Source organism: Artemia sp. Qi Xiang Cuo, chromosome 15 (assembly GCF_049724085.1).
Source record: "Artemia sp. Qi Xiang Cuo chromosome 15, ASM4972408v1, whole genome shotgun sequence".
NCBI lineage: Eukaryota > Metazoa > Arthropoda > Branchiopoda > Anostraca > Artemiidae > Artemia > Artemia sp. Qi Xiang Cuo.
The window spans coordinates 7,209,981-7,236,946 of NC_142808.1; the positions used below are offsets into that span (position 1 = coordinate 7,209,981).

General features: G+C 36.8%; 1 protein-coding gene across 3 annotated transcripts in view; it reads right to left on the reverse strand.

Annotated features, from left to right (window-relative positions):
• The window catches only part of LOC148943282 (uncharacterized), a 94,923-nt gene that overhangs the window by 35,125 nt on the left and 32,832 nt on the right, over nucleotides 1–26,966 (reverse strand). Inside the window, exons 1-3 of one of the 3 annotated variants that reach the window (XM_089101375.1) lie at nucleotides 22,408–22,511; nucleotides 20,698–20,762; nucleotides 18,424–18,599 (exon numbers count right to left, since the gene is read on the reverse strand). The exons of 1 other annotated variant lie outside the window; for it this stretch is intronic. The gene's annotated coding sequence lies outside the window, so the exon portion shown is untranslated. Of the gene's footprint in view, nucleotides 1–18,423; nucleotides 18,600–20,697; nucleotides 20,763–22,407; nucleotides 22,512–26,966 lie in introns of those variants that run through there. One more of the 3 variants, XM_089101376.1, reaches the window with a different exon arrangement.

Genomic DNA, 26,966 nt, shown 5'->3' on the forward strand with positions numbered 1-26,966 from the left:
TCCAATCAGGGGTGGATCCAGGATTTTTTTTAGGGGGGGAGAGCGCAATACAGGTTGATCCCATAAACTTGTGTTAGGAGCAAGTTTAATTAACACAATCATGCGTTAATTAAGTAAATTGCACTACTTTAGACTACGTTGGGGGGCGCGCGACCCCCTGGATCCGCCACTGATTCCAATACGTATATAAAAATCGGTAATTAGTAGTGTAATATTATAAATAGATGTTTTTAGAAATTACAAACAGTCTCGAGTTGGTTTCAAAGGCATTTTGAGAAAGTTTCTGCGAAAATACGTGTTCCAGGGTAAAATAAACTGAATTGTTGATGGATGAGGACATACGAGAATATGGACGGACCTTTTATACGCGCCAAGACTGTAGTAGCCAAATATTACTGAGTCGTGATTCTACTTTATAGTATTTATATAGTGGTCATTGACTAGCACTCTCTACTGCAAATATCCCCAGATGTGCAAAAGCCACAAAACAGTCCCATCAGATTACTTTCTAGGAATATGCCCCTCGACTGAATTGATAAGATGCTTCATGCCATCGCTTTAAGTGGTTGCCGTTTTCTATGAAACGCTTTAAGCCAACCGAAACTTCTTAACCCTTTGATGGCTGGTGGCTCTTATAAGGCACACCAAGATTTTTGCCTATAGCTCCTTTCTGATTGGTTGAAACGAGAAATTATCTGCACAGCCAGAAACAAGAGAACAAAAGCTATCGGAAGGTTTATTACTTTGCCACTTTATGAGTCATCTAACAACGTGCACACAGTACTCAATTTGACATGGTGAAATTTTTCGGATTTTGTGGAATGAAGTAAATCTGACTCGGGTAGTATTGAAGTTTATGTTGCTTGATGAAGGAAAAAAAATCTTGGTGTTCGTTAGTGTTTGACGGTTTTTAAGTGTGTATCTTATAAGGTCCATCCGCCCTAGGAGAGGGAGTACAATACCGACCCACCGAAAAGTTCAGTATAGTTTACACACGTTGCATCGAAAATCTTAGAAGTATTTCCATTTTCTATTAGCTTTCTCATTCAACAGGAACATTTTTCAGTAATGTAGCGACTACTTACTTTCTACTTATTTTTGGAGGCTTAAGTTTTCGTGCCGGCCAAGTATTTTGGTTTTGATTCTGTTGAATTATAATCCTATAATGTCTTATGGAATGAAGGGTGCAATTTTTTTTAGCAGCGGCGTCTTTGTCAGGAGCAGCAATAAGGAAATCCGAGAAATTATGAAATACCGTTCCCAATTTTGATCCTGGTTGACCTATAAACAGCTAATTTATAATAATTGATCCTGGTTGACCTATATACAGCTAATTTGCGGATATAAAGATCAGTTTAAATGAATGAAATTATTTAAAACCGTAAGGCTATCTACATATAATCCATGCATTATCAGCCCAGTTCGCCAGTTTACTATCTACTATCAGCAGCTGAAGAGCCATTGAGATTATGGAGCTCTCAACCTCCTCATTAGTCGATGAGGCAACAGCAAGGAGTGAAGAAAGTCTGCAGGAAGCACTGAGAAGGCGACATGAAGGACGACTAAAAAGAGTGGACCTTAGCACTGCTGTTTCCTATGTCTTAGAGCCAGACGGCGATATCTCTGAGATGGATTTTGAGGATTCTGAAGACGACAATCACCCTCTCTTTTGCGAATCAGCTGAAGACGAGCACGATAGTAGTTAGGATGACAGCGACGATGAACACGATCTACCACTCAGTTGAAGAGCAGTCTCACATAAAGACTGCAAAATCCCTCCACGATATAGCCAAAGTAGACGTAGTTCCTAAATCTTCGGCTGAAAAGAGACGAATCTGGGAGAAAACCCCTGTGCCAGAGAATGACGTGGACTGGAAAGGGCAAATGCCAAGTCCCGAGTCGTCTCTGGTTACTCCAATCATATTCTTTCAAAAGTTCTTTGACTCCAAAAGTTCTTCGAAATTATAAGCATCCTTGTAGAAGAGACGAATCGGTATGCTCTGCAGGAGAAAGACTTGAAGCTGAAATGTACTATCAAAGAAATGGAACAATTCCTTGGAACCCTTTTGCGTATGTGAATCCCGAAACTTCTCCATATGTCTATGTACTGGGAAACGGCTACACGTTACCCTCCAGGGGCTAACGCTATGGCAAGCGACAGCTTCAAAAGAATAAGACAGTTCTTCCAAGCAAATGATAGTTTCAAAGCAATCAAAAAGGGAAATCCGGGATACGACACCCTATCAAGGTTCAACCCTTGTACGATTGGCTTCGGAAGAATATGTGAGAAAGTTCCAAATGAAGACCAACAATCTGTGGATGAACAAATGGTCCCGTTCAAGGGTCGGCTTGGGTTCAAGCAGTACATCAAAGGCAAGTCCGACAGGTGCAGGATAAAAGTATTTGCAAGAGCTGGAGCCAGTGGAATAGCTTATGACTTTGAAACTTACAGCGGTAAAGGAACCACTGTCGGTTCAAACCTTGGTGTTTGTGATGATGTGGTGCTCCACCTAGTCGGATATCTCCCGAAAAACCAGAACTTTAGTGTTCTTTGACAATTTTCACAGCAGTTTTCATCTAATAGAAAAGCTGCAGGAAATGGTAATCCAGTCAGTAGGCACAGTCCGAATAGACAAAATACGGAAAGTAAAACTTCCGCCCTTGGAAGCTGACGACAAGCGGAAAAGCTCCGTAAGAGGATCGTTTGATTGGCTGGTTGAGCAACATTCTGGAATAGTCGTGACTAAATGGTACGACAATAAGCCGGTCCATCTTATTTCTTCATATGTTGGGCCTGATCCAGTTGATCAATTCAAACGGTGGGACAAAAAGGCTCGAATCGATACAGCCAGACCTCATATCGTCAAAGAGAATAACAAGTTCATGGATGGGGTGGAATTGAGGAACATGTTGACCGAATTATATCGTACTGACATAAAGGGGAAAAAGTGGTACATGCGTCTAATCTATTACTTCCTTGACGAAAGCGTAGCCAATGCTTGGTTACTGTACAGGCGCAATCATCACTCTAAAGCTGAGAAGCCCCTATCCCTTCTTCGCTTTCGTGCGGATATTGCTGACTAGCTTTTCAGAGGCGAAGTCATCCCTGCAACAAGGAAAGGTAGACCATCAAGGGAGTCTCCAGTTACCACAAAAGAAAACTAGGAGTGACAACATCCCCAGTTCCAGCGTTCGCTTTGACAACACGGCCCACTGGCGTGTGATGGTGGACGAAAGACAAAGATGCAAGTCTTGTGCAAATCACGCCCACACGTTTGTCAAATGCCTGAAGTGTAAGGTGCACCTTTGTTTAACCAAAGACAAGAATTGTTTCAAAGCATGCCACTCAAGTGTTTAAGTAGACTGTATCACTATTTAGCTGATGTGCCTTATAAGACCCATATTCCATATGAAATGAATATTTGAAATAAATGATTTTCCTTAGTTGCCCCTATGTCATGGACTCCAAGGAAACTAGTAAAAAAGAAAAACCGAATTTTAACAATCACAGTTTCATAATTCAGCCATCAAAGGGTTAGAAAGTAGATAGCCCCCTGAGGGAAACTCCCTCCAATAAAACAGAACAATAACAAACCATTAGTCTTTTCTATCAGAAAATGAATATAAAATAATTGACGATTGTTGATACCATTTTAAGTCATGCATATCTAGTCGTCTACAATTGATCATTTCAACAAGAAGAATAAAACTCACAGAAAAATAAGCACAGTTTTGTTTTTTCAAGTAACCTAGAGCGTAATTTACAATAAGCTACAGGTGGTTTGTAACGTCTCCTGATGGGATATTTGACGCTGGGATTGTGGAAGTAAAAACTGTAACAACTATTCCCATAGGCAAGACAACAATAGAATCTGTTCAACTGAACATATTAAAAGGTCGATTTCGTCGTTGGGATACCAAGAAAGGTTGTTTGATGCTCAAAAGGGAACACAAACACTACCAAATTCAAGGACATCTAAAGAAATAAAGATAAAGAGAACTGCTAGATGGAGAAAGACAACTAAAGAAAACTGCTTCCTTGTAGTATTTGTTGACCAAGGCGACATTGATATCATTTTAGTTAAGCGTGATATTTGCTTCTGGAAACAGATTTCAACCAAGCTTGAGCACTTCTGGGATCAATGTTTGTTGCCCGAACTTGTTGATCCAAGACTGAATCAAAGCATAAAGGTTCTTGACCTTGCTGAGGTTTTGTAGGCGCAATAAAACTAAATGATAGGAAGCATAAGTCAGGGGAAGCAAATGTAGATAAAGAAACAGGAGCGTAGCTATGGCATTTTTTTTTTATGGGTGGGGGGATACACATTCGGGGTGTTTAGAGACATGAGATATTCTTCAGAGGAAAGTTGAGTTGGAACATTTGTGTAAAACACAAAGCTAAATGGGTTTTCAAGATGTCTGGAAACTGGGCTTTAGAAATTATTTTATAAAGGATACTGAACGTCCAATGAAAAAAAAAGGTATAAAGGTGGCACGCATCTGCCCTATGTCTCCAATAGCATATTTTTCTTCAAGTGATAACGAGGAAAATTTACTATTTAGTAAAAACTTTACTTGGTTAGTTTTAAAAACGTTTTATAATACATTAATAAAGAATGGACACACATCGAACAAACATAAAATTAAGTAGTGGGTAGTTTTTACTAAGGCTGTTAGAAATGAGTTGCTGCAGGCGACAGCAGTGTGCCGTAAACAAGCTTTTGGGCGGGAGATGGTGAATTTCACATTAGCTCGGATTTTGTGTAACCTTGGCTCCTAATATCAGAAGTGCCAATCCCCTTTCTACTTCCTTCAACCCCCGCGCCCAAAGACTAAATCTCACAGTTGAAGTAAGTGCTATTCCAACAGCCCCGTGCATCACGCCTTTCAGTTGCATTCGACTTGAAAATGATGCTCTTCTAATTCTAAAGAAATATTTACCATCACCGTCTTCCTATCAAACAGTTCGTGGTAACGAACTGTAAGTAAGGAGCGACCCGGCTCAATGGTAACCAAAACTCTAAAAAACGGAATTTTGATACCAATAGATACATCAAAATAATTAGATTTTAATGCTGATTTCAAATATATAAGCTTCATCAAGTTTAATCTTCCCCATCAAATGTTACGCGCCTGAGAAAATTTGGCTGATTTTCGAAAAAAGGGGGAAAGAACCCTTAAAAGTTACAGAACCTTAATGAAATTCACACCATTATATTCAGCGTATCAGAGAACCCTACTATAGAGGTTTCAAGCTCCTATACTCTTCTTACAATCATTTGCCCCTACTCCCTACTCTAACCCTACTCTTCTTACAATCATTTGCACATGTTTTAAAGAAATATACCCTCAATAATATACTCGTGATATATCCCAATAAATGTATATAAAAAAAAACAATACAATATACCCCAACAATAATCTACCCACAAGAAATAAGACCACTAAACAAAACAAAAGATAATGAAAAAAAAAAAAAAAAAAAAAAAGACGAAAAAAAAAAGATATGCACAAACCAATAGCACGCCGATCGACAACATAAACTATCTAGCATAATTGAAATAAGGTCGTTTTTAAAAATAATTAAATAAAAAAAACAAGTTTTTTTTTAACTGAAAGTAAGAAGTGACATTAAAACTAAAAACAAACTCAAATTATTCCGTATTTGAAAGGGGCTGTCCCCTCCTTAACGCCTCGCGCTTTACGCTAAAGTTTTTTACTGTTTTAAAAAATAAAGTTGTGTGACAGTCAAACTTTAGCGTAAAGAGCGAGGCGTTGAGGAGGGGACAGGCTCTTTCATATACGGAATAATTTCTGTTCATTTTAAGTTTTAATGTCGCTCCTTACTTTCAGTTAAAAAAACTTTTTTTTAATTTAATTTCTGAACGTTTTTTAATTAATGCAGCTTTGATTTCGGCTCACCGTACATGAATAATTAGAATGAAATTTGCATATTAATTTGATTGTTTTGGCTAAATGGCTTTCTCGAAATTTTGTTATGACGTAACATACTAATTAACTTACATAACGAACTTCTATATTTGCATGTTTTTATTACGTATCTTAGGGAGTTTATCCCTAGTCAATAACTCTCTCTTTACGCCACAGTTCAAATTTTGTTCGAATCACAAACCCCTGGATCACAAAGGCCGGTTAATTAGAATAGATAGCTCTTTTGAAAGTACTAAAACAAACTTTAGCGTCAAGGTTGATGTATTGACTAGGGGGCAAACCCCTTCATATACGGAATAATTTCTGTTTGTTTTAAGTTTTAATGTTGCTCCTTACTTTCAGTTGAAAAAACTTGTTTTTTTTAAATTTAATTTCTGATCGTTTTTTTAATAATGCTGGGAAATCCAGCGCCCCTACATAAAAATGTCCCTTCCCACACGGAAACATCCTCCATGGAAAGATCCTCCCCCGACCCCCCCCCCCGCAAAAAAAATTCCTCCTGAAACGTCTGTATACTTTCCATTTTCCAATACTATATGTAAACAATGGGCAAAGTTCATAGCTTGCAGCCCTTCCCCCGGGAACTGTGGGGGATTAAGTCATCCTTAAAGACATAGCCTATTTATTAGATTTTCGACAATACTGAACAAAATGGCTATCTTAAAATTTTGATTGGGTGACTTCAGGAAAAAATGAGCGTGGGATGGGGCCAAGTTGCCCTCCAATTTTTGTGGTCACTTTAAAGGGCACTAGAACTTTTAATTTCCGTTCAGATGAGCCCTCTCACGATATTCTAGGACTACTGGATTGATACGATCACACCTGGGAAAAAAACACAAACAAAAAAAACAAAAAAACAAAACATGCATCCATGATATTTCTTCTGGCAAAAAATACAAAATTCCACATTTTTGCTGATAGGAGCTTGAAACTTCTGTAGTAAGGTTCTCTGATACGCTGAATCTGATGGTGTGATTTTCAATTAAGTTCTATGACTTTTAGGGACCGTTTCGCCCTTTTTTCGAAAATAAGGCACATTTTCTCAGGCGCGTAACTTTTGACGGGTATGACTAAACTTAATGAAACTGATATATTTGAAATCAGCATAAAAATCAGATTCTATAGATGTATCAATTGGTATCAAAATTACGGTTTGTAGAGTTTTGAGTACTATTGAGCCGGGTCGCTCCTTACTTACAGTTCATTACCACGAACTGTTTGATTTGTTTTGTTATGGCAGTCTTTATCACATTATGGGGTTTTCCCTATTTTAGTTATCAATCTCTAAATACAGAATTCATCAATATTGGAAGGTAAGGTATGGGGGTCACCACTTGTTGGTGCAAAAATGGCGCAAAAAGGTTGCTATGCCACTTACTCGAGGGGGAGAACCCCTTGCCGGCCCAAATGTTAATGGGATTCCCGCGCTTACTCCAACGGTTCGGTGTCTATCGGGTACGCGTCTTTGCCCGATTTACAATATACCCTGCCTTAGGGTACTATAGGGTGATCGAATGGTCCCAGGGGCCAATTTAAAGGCCAAAGGGTTACCGGTAATATTCCTAACTATCTTCTTGGACTCGACCTAGGCTAAAAAGTAAAAGATTATATAGTATAAAAAATTTTACTGTAATCATTCACGCTACAAAAAGAAACTGAACTAAAAAGGAACAATTTTCCCCAGCCCGCTCAGCCAGCCGCGTGTCTGCGACGGGGTGATGGGGTGGTAGTGAATTTGTCCAGCCAATCCGAGGGTTTACTAATTACTGGTTAAACATCCCCAACTACGCACTTTAACCTCGTGGTCTGTGTAACCAACTACGCAATTAGGAGGACAGAAAATGGCGCCACCAAAATTAAAGGAAAATTAATAATTATTACTAGGAGAAGGAAAATAATTAAGGGGCCATGAGAAAAGAATCTGGGAAGGACATTTATCTGAAAAAACTGGAACCAAGGGTTCAACACCTCCCTCCTAAGATAAATGGCCGCTACTCTGGTGGATTGGCTTGAAACTCAGACATAAAATAAATAACATTAAACTCAAAATCATCAAACTTGTATCTTGTCTTCTTTCTTTCACCCATGCCTATACTTCCACCGCTTGGCTCAGGATTCGTCGTCATCCCCACGTCTCTACCGTAGAACACCATGGTCTAGATCGTATAGCATCTGTATTAGGTTTTGAAAGTTGAAGTCTCCAAGATTCGTAGAAATTCATTGTGCGCAGCACAATCAAAAACAAAAATTTTCTCGCTCTCACGAATTTACATTTGAGAGGAGCAAAGAATCAGTTCCTGGCACTTTCGATGATGCCAGCCATCATGAAAAATTTTGCCTGCACTAGCCTCGTAATTTCCATCTGTGAAAACAAACCCACATCTCAATAAAAAAGTAAATTGCCCCTAAGCATAATTTGAAATAGTCCCAGGCTAAAAATACACAGGCCTGTGAAAACGATAGGGGTTCAGGAAAATGAACTAAAAATCTGAACGAACCTTGAATCGTTTTTTTCTGGGTCTTGTCCCCTAAAATAATTGAATGAATAATGCTCGGCGATGAGGGATGAAGATAATATTGAAGACTGGAAAGACAAGGCTTCAGTAAAGAGATCACAACTTGTCCGCCAGTTTTGCATTGAGAAAAAGGGCAATCTTTCACGTCTTCCCCCAGGGGATCTTCCCCAAGGGATTCCTCCCCCTCATACAGGAAAAAACCCTTTTTTGAGTTGATCAGACCAATATCAGATTTCTTCCCAAATTTCTTCGATTTAACCCAAAATTTAGTATCTTTCAATCTTTTCGTAACCAGTTGTTGACAAGTCAATTCTATGTCATGATTATCTGTAGTTTCTCTTAATATGTCATGGGTCTTCTCCTCCCTCCTAAGTTTTTTCGTCTTATTGTAATTTCGCAATTTTCCCAGTGGATTTTGGACCTCTTTGTCCCCTCTATTATTTATGTTATAAAAGCACAGCCCATCCAACAGTTTTTTATTTTTCGCCACTGCAGGCTGAATCTCAAAATTTTGTCTCTTTTGTACACTTCTCTTTTCATCTCTACTTTTCTCAATTTTGTCATTCGCGCAAAATAATAAATCATCGTTAAATCTGAATTGGACTCTAGTTTCCACCATCTTTGATTGCATTACTTCATTGTAGCTCCGTTTAATATCTCTTTTCTCCCTCTTACTTTTCTTTTCTTTTGTAGTAGCATTAAATAAATTGTCATGAAATCTGAATTGGACTCCAGTGTCCACTATCTTTGACTGCATTTCTTTATTGTAGTTCCGTCTTGCATCTTTTTTCTCTTTTAGTCTTCTTTACTTTTTACCGCAGAAACAAATATTTCGTCATCAAATGGGAACTGAGCTCCGACATTTGGCTTTTCATATTGTACTAAAATTTCTTGAACTCTACGAGGAAAAGCGCGTACAATAAATTCCGTCTCCTTTTTCTCTGGTACAATCAGTGTTTCATTTTAGCAATTTTTTTTCGGCGTCTCGCACTCGTTGAAGGTGTTCTCAATTTTTCTATTTTCTGGAAATTTTACCGAAAAATCATTTTTGCGCGTCTGATTTTAAATATTATGTGGTCTGTTTACTTCCGCATACCATTTTTGTGGATTATCAACATTTTGAACACGAGTATCACGTATTTCGTTTTTCCGACAGGATGGCGCAGCCTCTCCATTTGTTTTATGGGCCGGTTCACCTTCCCCCGCAGTCAACTAAGTATCATGTTTTCCCGTAAAAGTGTTTAATGTCTGGTAATTTTCTTTTTCTCACGATTGATTCTTAGACAAGTTATTATGGCTATCTGACAGCCTAGAAGTTAGTTGTGATAAAATGTCACTTTGCGAATTTCCCCAACGAGTTTTCATTAGTCTGTCAATTGCTTTTGCAATATCCTGGTAATATTTTGTATCGGCCTCCCTACGAGCCTGTCTTTCTTCCTTTCTTTCTCTCTTTGTTTCCTATCTTCCTCCTCTTTTTGCTCTCTGGCTTTTCTTTCAGCCTCTGTACGTTCTTGGCTTTCCTCCTCTATTTTCTCTTCTACTATTTTATGTAAAGTAGAGGTGTATACTTTTCGCTGTCTAGAATTTTTCTAAATTAATAGAAGAACCTAGCCAATAATTTCCATATGAAATTTGTCAACCCTCTTATTTAACTCTTCGTAGGGTTGAAAATTTTCTTTAAGTGCTGTTTTGTACGCCTCGTAAAAAACCCTATCCAATTCCTTATATAGATCCTCAATAATCTGTTGACGTTTAAGAACAATCTTTTTATCCCCCATCCCTTCTCTTAAAATGTCAATATGACTCTGAATCATTTCAACAATTGCCAACCGTTCTTTTTCGTTTTCCTTAACAATTTCTTCATATATATGTAAGTGCTTTTTATCGGCCCCCGTAAGGATTTTGAAAGCAATATCTTCTGCCTTGCTAGCTCCGTTGAATTCTGCTACTCTTAACCAAAGCTCCGTATTGCTATGATTCATGTCTTTAGACAAGATTCTTTTTAGAAACTCTTAGTTCCTAAATATCTTAGAACGACTATTTAATCTAGAACTAGCCTTTTTAAGGTTAGTTGGTCTCCATACATCCGGAAACCAGAAATTTTTCAATTGATCTCTCTCAAAATCCTCCAACTGGGCCTTTTATCCTCTTTCCGCTTCATTTCTACGTTTCGTTTTTTCCATTTTCTTTCTGTATAGGCTACTCTCGCCCTTTTGTCCTCTTTCCCATTCTTTCTAATTTTATCTTTCTCACTCTGCATTTTTTCCTTATATTCTCGGTGCTCTCTCTCTCTCAAAGGCCTCCATATTTGCCTTTCTTCCTATTTTCCTACTTTTTCTATGGGCTTCACTCGCCCTTCTCGGTCTTGAGTTAATCTCATCTCTGTCCGACATAATTTCAAAATTCTGTCTGTCATTATTTCTTCTTAGTTCATTTTCTGAATTCATTTGTTCCATATCTGTACTATCTCTATCCCAACACCCCTTAATTTGGCACAGCCTCTGAGGGATGAGTTCGTCTTGTTTTTTCACATATTATTTCTTCCTACTTTATTTCGTACCCCCTCATTTTACCGTGTATACTTCTTTCCGATTATATTATCTCTTATTAAATTAGTCAATCCTGGCAAGTTCAACAATTTTTCGAATAACCGGAATGTCTAGACTTCAGTAGGGAATAACGACACAACAAGCAGTTTTACGCGAGTGACATATATCTCCGAATAACGAATTAACAGGGTGGACGAGAAATTAAACTGAAAAACTGCTCAAATATTCCACAAGTGAATTAGCTGGACTAAACTGAAACAGGGGAACTAACCTGTAAAACAAATTACGTATCCCCCCTGGATACTCGTATTCCAAATATAATCTCCTACTGGGCAGATTACTCAATAGGACAGGTCCTTGTCCAATGTGCGCACAAACTGACAAATTCTCCTAACTTGCCGTCTTCAATACTCTTATAACCTTCGTCACTGAAGATTATATCTAAGTCCGCCAATTCATTCAAATAATAACCCAACTTTCAACGTTTTCTTATCTGTCCTTAAACCCTGTAATACTTTTCAATTCGGAGATTCCCCCACTGTAAACTCAAACTCAATTAATTTCACGTTATCCTTTTTTATATTTGTCTAACAAGGCACACAGCCCATTATAGACCTTCGTAATTCTATTAATTGATTGCGTATTTTTTTTTTATATGTTACCACAATAGGCTACTTTCTAGGCCAAATTAACCCGTCTCTTCGAAAACACAAAATTCTTTTACAATCAGTGCTGTTGATAGCTCCTTTTCTTGCTGCCACCACTTATTGGGTTGACTTATACCGCTGCCACCACTTATTGGGAGGTAAGGTACGGGGGTCACCACTTATTGGTGCAAAAATAGCGCAAAAAGGTTGATATGCCACTTACTCGAGGGGGAGAACCCCTTGCCGGCCTAAATGTTACTGGGATTCCCGCGCTTACTCCAACGGTTCGGTGTCTATCGGGTATGCGTCTTTGCCCGATTTACAATATACCCTGCCTTAGGGTACTATAGCGTGATCGAATGGTCCCAGGGGCCACTTTAAAGGCCAAAGGGTTACCGGTAATATTCCTAACTATCTCTTTAGACTCGACCTAGGCTAAAAAGTCAAAGATTATATAGTATAAAAAATCTTACTGTAATCATTCACGCTACAAAAAGAAACTGAACTAAAAGGAACAATTTTCCCCAGCCCGCTCAGCCAGCCGCGTGTCTGCGACGGGGTGATGGGGTTGTAGTGAATTTGTCCTGCCAATCCGAGGGCTTACTAATTACTGGTTAAACCTCCCCAACTGCGCACTTTAACCTCGTGGTCTGTGTAACCAACTACGCAATTAGGAGGACAGAAAATGGCGCCACCAAAATTAAAGGAAAATTAATAATTATTACTAGGGGAAGGAAAATAATTAAGGGGCCAAAAGAAAAGAATCTGGGAAGGACATTTATCTGAACAAACTGGGACCAAGGGTTCCAACAATCAAATACTAAATTCCCCTGAAATCCCAAATTTTCCTGAATTTCTAGGCACTACCTATTCAAAATATCAAACACCTTTTTTTATTAATACAAACCTCCACCAAAAAACTCCCGAGTAATGAGTTACCAAAGGGCAGAAATATGAACTGAACATACGGTTTTTTTCCCTTCTTTCTTACAATAGGGTCATTGTCGGCGTAACCCTATATAAGATGTTCCAAATAAGGAAACATGTCAAGAAAATAATTCCCACTTCATAATATGCAGAATAATTACAATTAACGCATGTTGCATGGGCAGAACCCTTCTCTTCACTTCTTTCATTGTCTTACACTTTTTCTATAATAATAATAAAAAAGCTTTCAACAAGCATTTTTTCAGTTTTGAAATTCCTGGTGAAAAAATGCCATCTGAAACAGATTTTGCAGAGGGCATAAAAACGTCCAGAATTTTCAGTTGACGATGCTGCACTTAGCAGATTTTTCAAAATTAAACAAAGGCTATTGGAAAAAAAATCATCAATTTCTTATAAAAAATGGAAAAAACAAGGTAATATGTGAAGATAAAGGTTCTCCCCGAGCAAAATGTGTCAACTATGATTATTCTGCATATTATGAAGTAAGTATTGTTTTCTTAACATGTCTCCTTATGTGGAGCTCCTTATCTAGGCTTACACCCTATTGTCTAAAGAGCAGAATCAACAACGACAATGACGTTTCTTACTAGTGTTTATATTCTAGCAAATTCCTTGTTGGATGCATTGTAAGCAACATCAATGACTTTTGTTTTTACTAATTTAACAGCAACCTTTCAAGTAAGCATCGAATGCTCATTCAGTTGGAGTGTGCAATCCATAAGATAAAAGTTCAAAAATAGCATCTATTAAATCTGTGAATAAAATATACTTTATAGAATTCGATATCAGAAAACACCACGAAGGCATGTTTCCCAAAGCGTCACAGCAGTAGCTTCAACAGGTCTCCTATATTCCCATCGCAATGCGCTAAAAATTTGTCATTGCGCACGCGCAAAGGCGGAGTCATGACGAATGGTGATTTAAATATACCTTTCCTTGAAGATAATGATTAAATTTTTTGGTTCAAACCCCAACCTAAGCGACTCCCTAGGCCGCTCTCTGCCATAGCAGTGTGCGTTTTCTATTATTCCCCTGGTCAGCCAGCTGCAGCAAGATAAGCTTTTTGGGAGAAGCGCAGGAATCGACAGATTACGTCCAGAGAACTAACCCATATTTTGGAGTAGTAATGCTAGGAGATGCTAACGAACTCGATAGAAAAACGCTGGCCAGGTCACTTAACCTTAAAACTCTAGTCGATTTCCCAACAACTAAGGGGAATACTTCTCTGGATGTAATCCTGACAAATATTTCAGAATATTACCAGAATCCAAGTAAACTAGCACTACTTGGTGGAAGTTATCATTAGATGTTACAGTGGAACCCCTTGGAAAAAGTAAAAATTAAATATTAAGTAACCGAAGTTACTTCAAGGCCGATCACTGACCATGGTCTGCTGCAATTCGGTGACTGGATAACGGGAGAAAACTGGCTCGCAGTCTCTTCAGCTAAAGACTTGGATTCCCAAGTAGAAGAATTCCATAATAACGTAAATTCAAAATTTCTCGAGTGCTTTCCCGAACGTAAGACTAAATTCTGTTCTAGTGATAAACCAAACATAAAATTCAAAAATAAAGCAACTGATAAAACATAAATTGCACCTGATACGAAAAGGTCAAGTGAACCAAGCAAAACAGTTGGCAAACCAAATAAAATGGAAAATCAAATAGGCAAAAGCAAATTACTATGAAAATGAAGTTGACCATCTTTTGGAGTCCAAGCCATCGCAGTTTTTCAGTAAAGTAAAAAGTCTGTCTGGCAGAAGTTCTCAACCAGTTGACTTCATGAAGGAGGAGCCTGCGAATGATTTAAATGCCCATTTTGCTTCAATTGTGCAGTCTTACCACCCTCTTCCACCCGAGGATCCTCCAGTAAATTTAACTACTCCTTCAGATGATAATTTAATTGCTGATATTTCATCGGCAATTATGATCCGTAAACTCTCTTCGTTAAAAAGAACTTCCGTTGTCCCTTTTGACATTCCAGTTGCTCTCATTAAAGCATTTGCTAAAGAATTATCATTTCCCCTTCAGATAATTTTCAATAATATAACAAAAACAGGATATTTTCCAAAGAAATGAAAGAAAGGGTTTATCACCCCCATTCCAAAGACAGGAGCAGTTAATGATTTCTCTGGTGTCCGGCCGATCACACTTACGTCAGTTTTTAGAAGAATATACGAAAGCTTTGTTGCCGCGTGGCTGACAAAATATCTTTTGAAAGTAACTGATCGAAAGCAATTTGGTAGCATCCTCAAGTGTTCGACCGTTCATTACCTCGTTAATTTAATTGATTTTATTTTTAAACACCTGGACGAACCTGGAAAATCGATAAATTTAATTGCAATAGATTTCAGAAAAGCATTTGACCTTGTTAATCACAAAATCCTTTTAGAAAAAATGGCGGAAAGAAATATACCCTGCTTTATTATTAAAATCACCAAGAGCTTCTTAACAAATAGAGAGCAAACTGTGAAGTATAAAGACCAATTTTCTACTTCTCTGCCATTTTTTTGTGGAATTCCACAAGGAACTGTGATCGGGCTGCTGGGCTTCCTCCTCATGATAAATGAAATTGCTGCTGGGCTGGAGGACAGATGGAAATACGTTGACGACTTGTCCTTAACGGAAATCGTATCTAAGGATTGGAAGAGCAATGCTGCTGGTTTCATCGACCAAGTTACCTCAGAGGCGACTGAACTAAACATGGTCGTGAATAAAGACAAATGCTCGGTCACGAAATTTTCTTTTCTTCAGAATGCTCAACCGTCTTTCGAACCTCCAATTGCTTCCGAGCTAATAAGCCATAAAATAACTTTACTTGGTGTGGTGATTTCTTCTGACCTCTCATGGCGGGAGAATACAAAGACAATTGTAAAAAAAGCTAACAGCGCAATCCAAATACTAAAAACACTGAAAAAATTCGAGTTCCTAAGGACAAGCTGAAACTAATATTTCACACTTTCATCCGCCCCTTAGTTGAATATGCTTGTCCGGTTTGACACTTTGCCCTTACCCAGGATGAAACTGATAAAATAGAACGATTTCAGAAGAGATCACTGCAAATCATTTATGGCGGTTCCCCTCTACCTTACTCCTTTTACTTCAAGGAATTTAAACTTGAATCCCTTTCTTCCGGCCGAGAAAAATTATGCCAAAGATTTGGCTCCTCCCTCCTTCAACATCCCATCTACCGATCATTCCTTCCCCCACGTTATGTCCCTATAAGATTTCGTCCCCCCAGGGGAAGTGGCTGAGAAGGTCCCGAAACGAACCTCAGTCCACTGTAACCCCATGCGCTACAGTAAAAGCTTTGTGCAAAGCTTTGTGAAATATTACAATGATCTCTAGTGTTTTTATTGTTTAGTTTATTTTATCCTGACGAAGTTTTATCAGACAATTTTATTCTCAATCTCAAGTGTTTTTATCCTTTAGTTTATTTATCCTGACGAAGTTTTATCAAACAACTTTATTTTGCTAATTATGACTAAGAGACATATTTGGGCTTTGCCCACGAGTCTTGTTTTTGAATTAAATGAATTTGAATTTGTGTCCCGAAAATCTTTAAAGGGGAGTCTATGAATTTTCCTTACTGTAAAATATTTATGCTATATTATTTCAACTATGAAATTCAATTATTTTGTTATCATTGCAACCCCCACTCCACCCCGCTTTCCGGAAAGGTAAATTCTGGGTGCGAGCTTGACCAAACCTCAGTACCTTTGTGAGCAATAAGTTACTAACGAGTAGAAATATATCGACTTACGATTAATCGTAAGTCGACTTACGATTTGGCTCCCTTCTTTCTGCCAATAGGGAGGGCGTAGTGAGACTCATACCACTGTCTAAATGGACAAAACTAACAACTACAATGGCGTTTTTGATCATGATTTTAGTTCTGACCAATTTATTGTTGGATGCATTGTAAACAACATCAATGATACGGGATTTGCGTGTACAATCTATAAGATAAGACAGTTTTAAATAACATCTAGTAAACCTGTGATAAAATGAATTCTACAGAATAAGCGATCAGAAAAAGCCATGAAGGCAAATAATCATTGTGTTCAGATGACACGCACGAATAAGCATCATTTCAAAATGGACAGTAGCACAGTACGAAGAATTTATGTACAGAGAAAGAGTTTACTTGCAGAAAGTATTGCGACTCGAAAACCCTTGGTTCTTCTCATTGACTCAATATTTCTCATAAATTGAGAAATATCAGGTTTAAAATTTTTTTAAATAACCTTATTCTTTAGCATTGAGATCTTATATCTATCTGCACAGATGACCGTTCTTTAGTTCATAATTGCTGATCTAAGATCTTACAACTCACTGATGTTAGCAAAAAGTGCAAATAAGGCAATTATTCTGCCAAATAGAATAATGACGAGATAGCTAATGATATACTTATCATTGTTCTTAGAAAGCTGATCAGAGCAAATTTCCCTTAAAATTGTTTTCTGTTGAAAGATCTCAGCACAATGATGAGCAAAAGAATGGTGTTAATGCTGTAACTCGCAAACTTGGTTCTTCTCATTGGCTCAATATTTCTCAGGAACAACCAATCAGGTTTTAACAAGGTAGAGTCGTTAGTTGTTGTGTCTCCCCAGAAACTCCTTTTCTGTCTCCCCAGAGACTCCTTTTCTGTCTCCCCAGAAACTCCTTTTCTGTCTCCCCAGAAACTCCTTTTCTATCTCCCCAGAAACTCCTTTTCTGTCTCCCCAGAAACTCCTTTTCCTTCTCCCCGTTAGTTTACCATATTTTGAAAAGCCGATTATTTTCTTCTCCATATATAAGGAATAAAGTGAGTAGCTCGCGAAAAATGAACCAATAGAATTAAAGCTTTTAGTTCATATACCGTTTTGAACTAAAAATTCAGAGAATTTTTCAAAATTGAACATTTTAAAAATAAAACAAGTCTTATAAGGAATTAAAATAAGGAAAATCTAAGAAGTAATTAAAATAAAAAAGGAATTTAAAAATAAATTAAGTCTAGCCAACTGTGTTTTCGTTATTCAAAATGCTTCAAATGCAATTATAACTATATGGGCATGGCTACAGGTCTTAATTATCAAAGTGGTACTTAAAACAAAGACATTAATAAGAAATCACTTAATAATCCAAAATGAGTATGCTGATTTAGAACGTAGACATGGAGATGTTAAGTATGAAGGGCATACCATATTATATCAGTGTTTTCTTCGTAGATGTCGACACTGGCACGGCTAAAGGTATTATCTAATAGGTTCATACTTCTGAGTAATTATAAAAGACGTATGTTAAGCTGTTTTCAAATTATACCAAGGTCCTTTCAGGACCAGGGCTGTGGAATCGGCTATAAGTTATAACCAACTCCGATTCCTGATAATTGTTAATATACCGATTCCAACTCGCGACTCCATTCAGCAAAATTTTACCCAAATTTTTGACTCCAACTTTAGTCTATTTTAAGTTCGATTTGGATTTGTTTGTCAAAATATTTTTGCCGTTTTTGGGTGTTAATCTTTATTTTTAGGGATTATTTTTACGGACGCTAGAGGTCAATTAAGCACTGAATAGTGGTCTATTTTCGCAGCCGAGAGGATTATAAAGTACACCAAATATGTAGGTTAAAATTTGAAGACATTAACTTCAAAAAGTAACAAGCATTTAGCCTAATTAGGCCGAGTCATGACGAAAGGTGTGCCACTGATGTATCCCAAAAATCTTTAATGGAGAGTATAGAAACTTTCAATACTGTATAATATTTGTGCTGTGTTATTTTAACTATGAAATTCAATTTTTCGTTATTAATCGTAAGTCGACTTACAATTTTGGTTCCCTTCTTTCTTCCAATAGAGAGGGCGTAGTGAGACCCGTACCATTGTCTAAATGGGGCTGAATCAAATACTACAATGGCTTTTTTGACCAGGGTTTTAGTTCTAACCAATTCATTGTTGGACGCATTGTAAACAACAGCAATGATACGGGATTTGCGAGTACAATCTATAAGATAAGACAGATTAAAATAGCATCAGACAAATCTATGATTAAATTAAACTTTACAGAATAAGCGATCAGAAAAAGCCACAAAGGTAATTAATCATTGTGTTCAGATGAGACGCACGAATAGACATCATTTCAGAACAGTTAGTCGCAGAGTATGGGAAACTGGTAAGCAGAGCTTGGTGTATTCAGCTTGGTGGAAGTAATGAAAGACATGGCTAATTAGAATAAAGCCAAGTCAGATAGTCTCTGTGAGATGTAAAGCTTCCTTAACTTTTTCAGAGTTGTATAAAAATGATTAATTTCACTTCTTGATGACTGTCGATCATCCATCCTAGAGCAGAACAAAGGTTGACAGGGATGGCATGGCTCTCTAATTCAATCAGTTAAATTTGATAGCGATTTTCCTACATAAAAATTTTAACATTAACGGCCATTGGTCTTAAAAGACAAGTACAGCTTCAAAAGGAAAGCAACACCTCATTAAGCCAGCCGGTGCCATGTGTTTTTAGCTTTTTTTTTTACTGATTTTTCCCCACGTTCCCTTTTTTTAAGTTGGCACCCGCTACTACCAAAAACTGCATAACTACACGTGGATATGCCATTAAAAATTGAATTTCCGATAATTCCTAATTTTTCAAGACATATATGGCGGCATTAGTTTCCATACATCCAATTTCAAACAATCAGATTTCATTTTCTTTGCCCTTGGTACTTCAACGGTTATAGAGCTTTTTACTCAACAAATCAAACCTTAGATATTTCTTGGAACTTCTTACAAAATCATTACAGTAATTTTGCTTCTTTGCGATAATACACCAGACTTAAGTATAAGCGAAGTTGAAAAAAAGAAGGTCGTAATCATTGCTCGAAAACGTAAACTTAGAAAATGTTATTTTATAAATATTTAAGTCACATATTTCCATTTTTATATAAATAAGTATTAGAATAAGCGGAACCCTGCCGATGCATCCATTCCCTTGGGAAATGCAGAAGTTGAAAAATTGGTATATACAAATACTTGGCCAAGTGCTAGGACTTTTCTGGTGCTGATTTTATTAAAAGTATCATTTACCTTATCATTTAGCCAACACTACTTAAAACCTTATGGTGCATTAGGGCTATTCAATTTATTCAGAAAATTTCAATAAATCGAATGAAATTGATTAGGATACAGAGTCATCTGATTACACAGCATGCCCCCACCCTCACCAATTCAGAGATCTAAGATTTGTCACCCAAAGAATTTATTTTCAATATTTATTGACAAGCATAAGCAATATCATTAGTGAGTTGTTAGGATTCGTCATAAACAGAAATCAGCAATATCAGTAATGAACTGTTAAGACTTGCTATAGAAGGACTTTATGTTTAGTATTTTTGACAAACATAACACGTTGCTTCTACGTTTTTTCTTTTATCATTGAGTTATCCCAGGACCACAATTATCCTAGTGGCCCACTGGATTTGGAATCCTTTGTTCGATTCCTGGTTTCACCAGTTATTTGGTTTGTGACGTGGGGTCAGTGGCGTGACTCTGTCAGCTCAGCCAGAGTCGACCCAGCTCTAAATGGGTGCCTGGAAAAATCTGGAAAAGGTAAACAGGAAAGGTGTGTGAAAGCAAAGGATGGCTGGCCCCCAGCCCTCCATTGCACTTCCTGGTAAAAGGGCCTTGAGACTAAGATCAGCACGGCTGGTTCGGACTTTAAGAAGTGTAGTGCCACATCCTTTACCTTTTTATCCCAGAAAGGGGGTAGTATACTCAAACGAAAAAAAATAAGAGCATTTCATACGTAAATTCTTTATAGTGAAGTTTCCTCTAGACAAATTGAGATGAAAAGATTTTTCCAAGATAGTTCTCATTGTCCGCAAATATAACATTACCCACATAAAAAGAAACATAAATTTTAAGAATTCCTTCACAGATTGGAATTACAAAGAATCCTTTTCTTTAATGAGGGAAAGTGAGAGGAGTTGAATAAAACTTGATTGAGCCACCTAATTTGGCTGAGCCACCGAAATTCAAATCAATGACGGTTTATTTATAAGTAAAAAATGTATTCACTCTCAAGAATAAGACATAACAACAGACACTTACCTTCAAATCCCCAAAAGAAGTTGCCTTAATCTGGTCGAAGGGCCCTGAACTCATCTTGGTCCAAGCTGGAATGACTTATTTTATTAGCCATCAAGCTCAAAGAGAAACATTATTTCACTGAGTTAAACAGCGCTTTTCCTCAAGCCAAAAGCAAAAACCCCAACTAGAGCCATCAGAGTAACTATGACAATAGCTTTCACAGACTTATGGAAGTATCAAATTCGAAAACCGAATTTGTATCCCAAGTATCGCTTTTTGTGTTCTTCATCATGAGCTCTTAGTTTAAAAGTTGTCACGTGTATAACAAAAGAGGGCGCCTCATATATGTTTTAGGCCAGCATAAGGATTAACTATACATAAGGATTAAAATTTTCAGCGGTATTAACTAATAAGATAGGAAAAATAAATGTAATACAACATAAAATACCGGTAAAAGACAACAAACCAATAAAGCAATACCCATATCGAATTCTGGAAGCGAAACGGGAAGAGATAGACCGAGTGTTGGAAGTCATAGAACATGCTAATTCAGAATATGCAGCACCGGTGGTGTTAGTCCCTAAAAAGGGCGGGTCAATTCGGTTTTGTGTTGATTACAGAAAGTTAAACGCAATTTCAGATGCAGATGCATACTATGGTGTTTCAAAAAAGGAAATTTCACATCACTACTTTATTCCCTTAAAATGAAACTGAGATTGCGTCTATAATAAGAAAAAAAAAAAAAGATACAATCCTTAATCTTAAAATACTGTTTCATAGTAAGGTAATAAACCTATCTTTTATTCAATGACACTACAGTATGACAAGGACAAATTCTCTAAACATGTTTTACTTTTAACAGGAAAAAATATCAAAACTACCTCATTTCTGTTCAATTAAAACATAATATGCAGTATACCTAATAGCTTTTCTTTCCTTAGAACAAAATTATCTTTCTCTTAAAGCAGATTCTTTTTCTTAGAACTTGAAAAACAAACAAGTTTTCTTAAAAAGCTAAGAACCTAAAAAAGAAGAATTGACGTCCAAAAATAATTTATATTTTGTTTGAGCATGCCCAAACTTGATTGCTAGTTCTGAAGATAGTATTTGGCAACAGTGGCATTAAACATGTTTTTAGACTTCATAATCAAATAGCAACAGTTTGCAAGTATACTCAACATGCTCTGTACCCAAAATACTTGAACAAATGCTTCACACAAGGTACATATTATTACATAGTTAAGCAAACTAGCTTATGAAATTTTACTTCACATGACATGGCCACAAAATGGTTTTCCATGATGGGGTACTGACTTTGAATCCGATAATATCCTACATGCCCAAGAGCAGAGTTCTTAGACCAGTCAGTACCTACGAATGGCAATCAAACATAAATTAATATTGTCATCTGCATAATTCAAACACAAGTCTTATTGTGTAATTTAAATTTGGAATTTTACCTCAAATTGTGAGGACATTTTCCAAAATTTATTATTTTATTTGCAGTGTGTTTACATTTAGGCAGGCCCAATATATATGCTTGCCTACTTCCAAGCAAAAAAAATAATGGGCTATTGTTATAGGCTAATACTTGTGGACTAAACTTCCAGAAAAATATCGATGTTTGCTGTTTGCTGATCATAATGGAGAGATAATTACAACACTAAGCATTATCTTCCAGTGATTAGACCAAAAACCCCTTCAGTATTTCAACGAATAAATAAAACTTGCCTTTGTATTGGCAGGGGGTCGTCCAAGCATACATTTACTCTTCTTGGATTCATCTGTCACCAGTTGCTCGTCATTTGAAGGTGTGATCCTTTGAAATACCTGAAATTACTTTAAACTTAAAATAAAAATGAGTGTATAAGACCAGTTTTTGGTTAATGTCATCAGTTAATAGATTGTACATCATAGCTTTTCAGGCGAAAGATGGTGTAAGAAAATCATCATAAACAACTACTCTACAAACTCGATGTAAGAATAGTATACTTCCTTCTAATAGTGTGGTAATAATTATGCAACATTGCGAAACCATTAATAATATGATATACACAAATATTCATTTTTGGCGACTAAATGTATGTTAAAGGGCAAATGCAGTGCTAGTTTACTTGATATCGTTTTGACCCCTATTTGGCAGCAAAAACTGTCAGGAATTGGCATTTAGCCCAAAATTCAAATAACCATGCCTCCAAGGATTGACGAAGTGAACCCCCGGTACTGTTGCATTAAACGTACACTTCTAAAAAGTCAAGTTCAGTTAATGCTAATGAAATAAAATAGGATGAATATATAATAGTTTATAAACAAATTTGGGCTATATATTTGCAGATCAGGTGGGTGGGGGTAAAGCATGCCATATATTAAATACGTAACCTAACCTAGGTACCTCCCCCCTAAACCCCCAAAAACAACAGTTTAAATATAGTAAACGCAATGAAAACTACTCTTTGAATTCCATTTCAGAATGGCAATCTCTTGAAAAAACCAGTCTGGCGGGTTTGTATGTGTCCAATAAAATGTGTCCAGAAAATGACCAGTCATTTTCCAAAAATTAACCGCTCGCGCTCATATCAACAAGCTTTTCAAATTGAAAATATTGGCCAATCCACTTGGGACCCCCTCCCCCTGCGTGGTATCCCACATCCATGAAATGTTCGGTCTAATGCCCTCTCTCAACTATAAACAAGACATTTTGATTTTACTTAATCGGTCCTGATTTCCGGCTTTGTGCAGCACTTCCACTCATGTCAACCTTTCAGCCCCCCTCGTAAAACCCGCTAAAATGCAAATGGTGCTTACTGTATAAAATGGGAACTCGTTCCACAGAGTACTTTCTTCTCTTTTTTTCTGAGAAGTCTTTGTTCATAGTGTGAAAAAGGAACGAAAAAAGAAAAGATGAGAAACCTTCATTTTTTTTTATTTTGATAAACTGAAAAAAAAGACAGCAATACTCGTCTACATTTATAGTTTTTCATCCAGTTTTTCCAAAAAATAGACTATCTGGATTATTAAAGTGCATTCAGGTGCTTGAAACTTCTCTTTTCTCCGAAAATGCTGTAGAGAATGCCACGAACATAGATCGTAGCTATTGATGACCCTATGATAAACACAACTAATAGTGGTTCAGACACTAAGTTTTTCAAATAATTTATTTGGCAAAAACTAGAAGAAAAACAATAAGACAGCTATATGATCTAATCTGTTTATCACAACCTGAATAGAATAAGTTTCACGAGAACTCTCGCCACTCCCAGTAAATTTTTCTATAAGATGTCTTCAGGGACAAGGGCATAGGAACAGTCAACTAGAATTTTAAGTATCAATATGAAAGCACCTATATGATAAAACACGAGCATAGAGTATCAGTATGAAAGCACATTTACAATCAAAAATTAGTGGGAATGAAACAACAAAAATAAGGAAGTGCGTCCAAATTCAATTTATGTAATGATGTAACATAAATTTAAGAAAGAAAAAAAAAAGTGAAATTAGATTGTGATTTTGCTAATGATTTCACAGGATTTAAGATAATGGAAGTTTGGTATCAATTTTGTTTTTAATATGATAGTTATTCATGATTATTAATTTGTCCATTGCCAATAGTTCAAAGAAGACATATAAAAGTATGAACGGAATTGTAAGAGTGTATCACTGGCCCAGTCACTGGTAATTTTGCGTCAATGGCCCAGTCACTGAAGAGGTCACTAGACATTCTTATGGGACACCAGTGAACTTAGTGGATGTTTTTGCGCTGGTGAGTCTTTGTGTGATATCACCAGTGAGATTTTCAGTCACTGGGATTCAAGAGCTCCAGTCACATAAATCATTGAAAAGACGCGTAAAGCTAAGCACTCACTGGCCCAGTGACAGGTTAATATAGTAACAGCTGTTAACATATTGGCGCGAAAATACACTCTTAGCTTTTCTTGCTCTTTTCTTCTTTGAATTGAAGTCAACCCTTAACTAATAAAACATAAAAATTGAATTCAAGAATTGCAAACCGCTTGACTGACTTATCGTCTATGAGCCTACAAATTATTGCAACAACACAAAATAGTTGAACTAAACAACTGAAAAAAATTGAAGGCTTCTCCACCACATTTCAATTAATTATCTGTCTCTGTCCTCTCCATTGCCAAGTATTTCGTACCGAAGATCACTGGGTGATCTTTGCTCCTCAGTGATAAGAATAAGAATATAAAAATTTCTCACACAGAGATAGATACAAACACGTTTACGTTTTTCACAACACAGAAAGATTCTTGCACAGCGTTGCCACCGTCAGTAGGATTTTACTAGATCTAGTAAAAAAAATCTGGTAAATTTAGAGGATCTATTCAATTTCCCAAAATCTAGTTAAAAGTCATGATTTGTAGTTAACAAAACTTTCGTTATTTTCCTTGAATTCAGGAACAAAAAAAAAGGGTCCATTCATTAAAAAATCTGATTCCAATTATGTTAGATATTATGGTTATTATTACTCTCATTTTTGCGATTTCACGTCAACCTTAGCGCTTAAAAATCTTTACTTTTCTCTTGGCTTCTTCTTGATACTCGCTTTGAAAGGCAAACTATTTAAAACCAGGACTAGCATGCCGGCTTAATTTGTTTTCAGAAAATTTTCCCAGACTCTCATAACAGCTGTGACGTTTGTTAGTTAGCCTTGCCCCTTTTTAAAGACGCTGCTGGAAACGAACTTTTTCCATACTTGCCCAAATTCTTTCTGACTCTCTGCAGCTTCCCCCATCCAAGTGCTGGGGCAGAGAGACAGTTCTTGATTTTGTCGGTCATCAAAACTAAAAACCAGAATAGGCTAAATGTCTCAAGTGTTTCGTCCCTTATGAAAACGAAGCAACTTGTTCTCAGGTCTTCAAGTGGAGTACATGACTGGGTGATCCCCAGCAATTTGACTCGGGCTATCAAGAAATGGAAACAAGTAGACCCCTTCAGTCAGAATCCAACACTAATGGATACTTTAAATTCAGATGAGGCCGAGGACGACTAAAGCCTTTTAATTGCGACTTTTTTTTAATTGTGACTACATATTTTTTTTCTTACTTGTCAATTTGTATGATTTGCCTGACCTGAAGAATATTGACACAATGTTATTTTTTCTAAACTAATTATTGTATGTTATATAAGTTTTTTTTTCTTGGCAGCCCTAGTCCAATTTGAGGTGTACTTTTTAATTTACATAATATTAAAACTAAACCGGTAGCCGACTACTTGATTTCCGTTTTGAAGTGACATAGATTGTATTGGTTTTTGATTCCCTTGAATATAAACGAGAGAAGCCAGAAAAAATCCGTAAAAAAAAATCCTAAATTAATTGCTTTAAAATTTGCCAGAAATCTTTGTAAGCAGCTTATCCCTTATTTAAAGATTAGCCCAATTAGTGTTTTAAAAGTGAAAAATTTCCTCTTAAAATGTAAATTTGAAGGGTTTAGATTTAAAACCTAAAAACGGAAACTTGGGGACGAATTTCAAAAGCTGCCAGTTTCAAACACATATCAGATTCTAAGCTCTTCATTGTCTGAATTGCTTCATGAATATGAGTTGTAGCAGTTTTTCTTTATTGATTGTCTTTTCATTTTTTAATATATCTGAATTTTATGACCTGAAGACCATTGATAAATTTAAAGCCGGGCTTCACCAGCAGGATTTCCAGAATCTAAGATTCCAGACTTTTGTTTGATGTCTTGGATACACCACATCTGGAATATGAAGCCTATCCAGTAGTACATCCAAATAAAAAAAAAGGGTTTTTGAACTTACAGGTTTCCAGAATTTTCAATCCTACTATGAGCACGAAAGAAAAGAGGAAAAGAGAAAAAAAAGAAGAAAAAAGGAAAAGAGATTGTGGAAATCCTATCGATTATCCTCCTATAGTAAAAATCGATGCTTGATGGTGCGCGTGCCGCGGTAGCCTCACAAATTTTTTTTCAGCATTTAGTAAAAACAGATTCGATTTAGTAAACTTTTCCTCTCAGATTTAGTAAATTCTTCCAGGCCAGGCTGGCAACCATGTTCTTGCATCCAATAAGTGCCACGCGCGGAGTTAAGATACGAATCTTAACTGAAAGAACAGGGATAGCGATGCATATCTACATTGACAGTTTTCCTTCCAGTTTTTAGTATGAAAAAATTCTTTTTTTATAAAATAGTGTTACTTAGCAAAAAAAGTGCCACTTTTTGCTAAAAAGTGTCCTAATAGTGTCAGGTGACCCGAAAAGTGCCATTTAAAAAAAAGTGTCAAAAGTGACACTAAAGTGTCACCGGTGGCA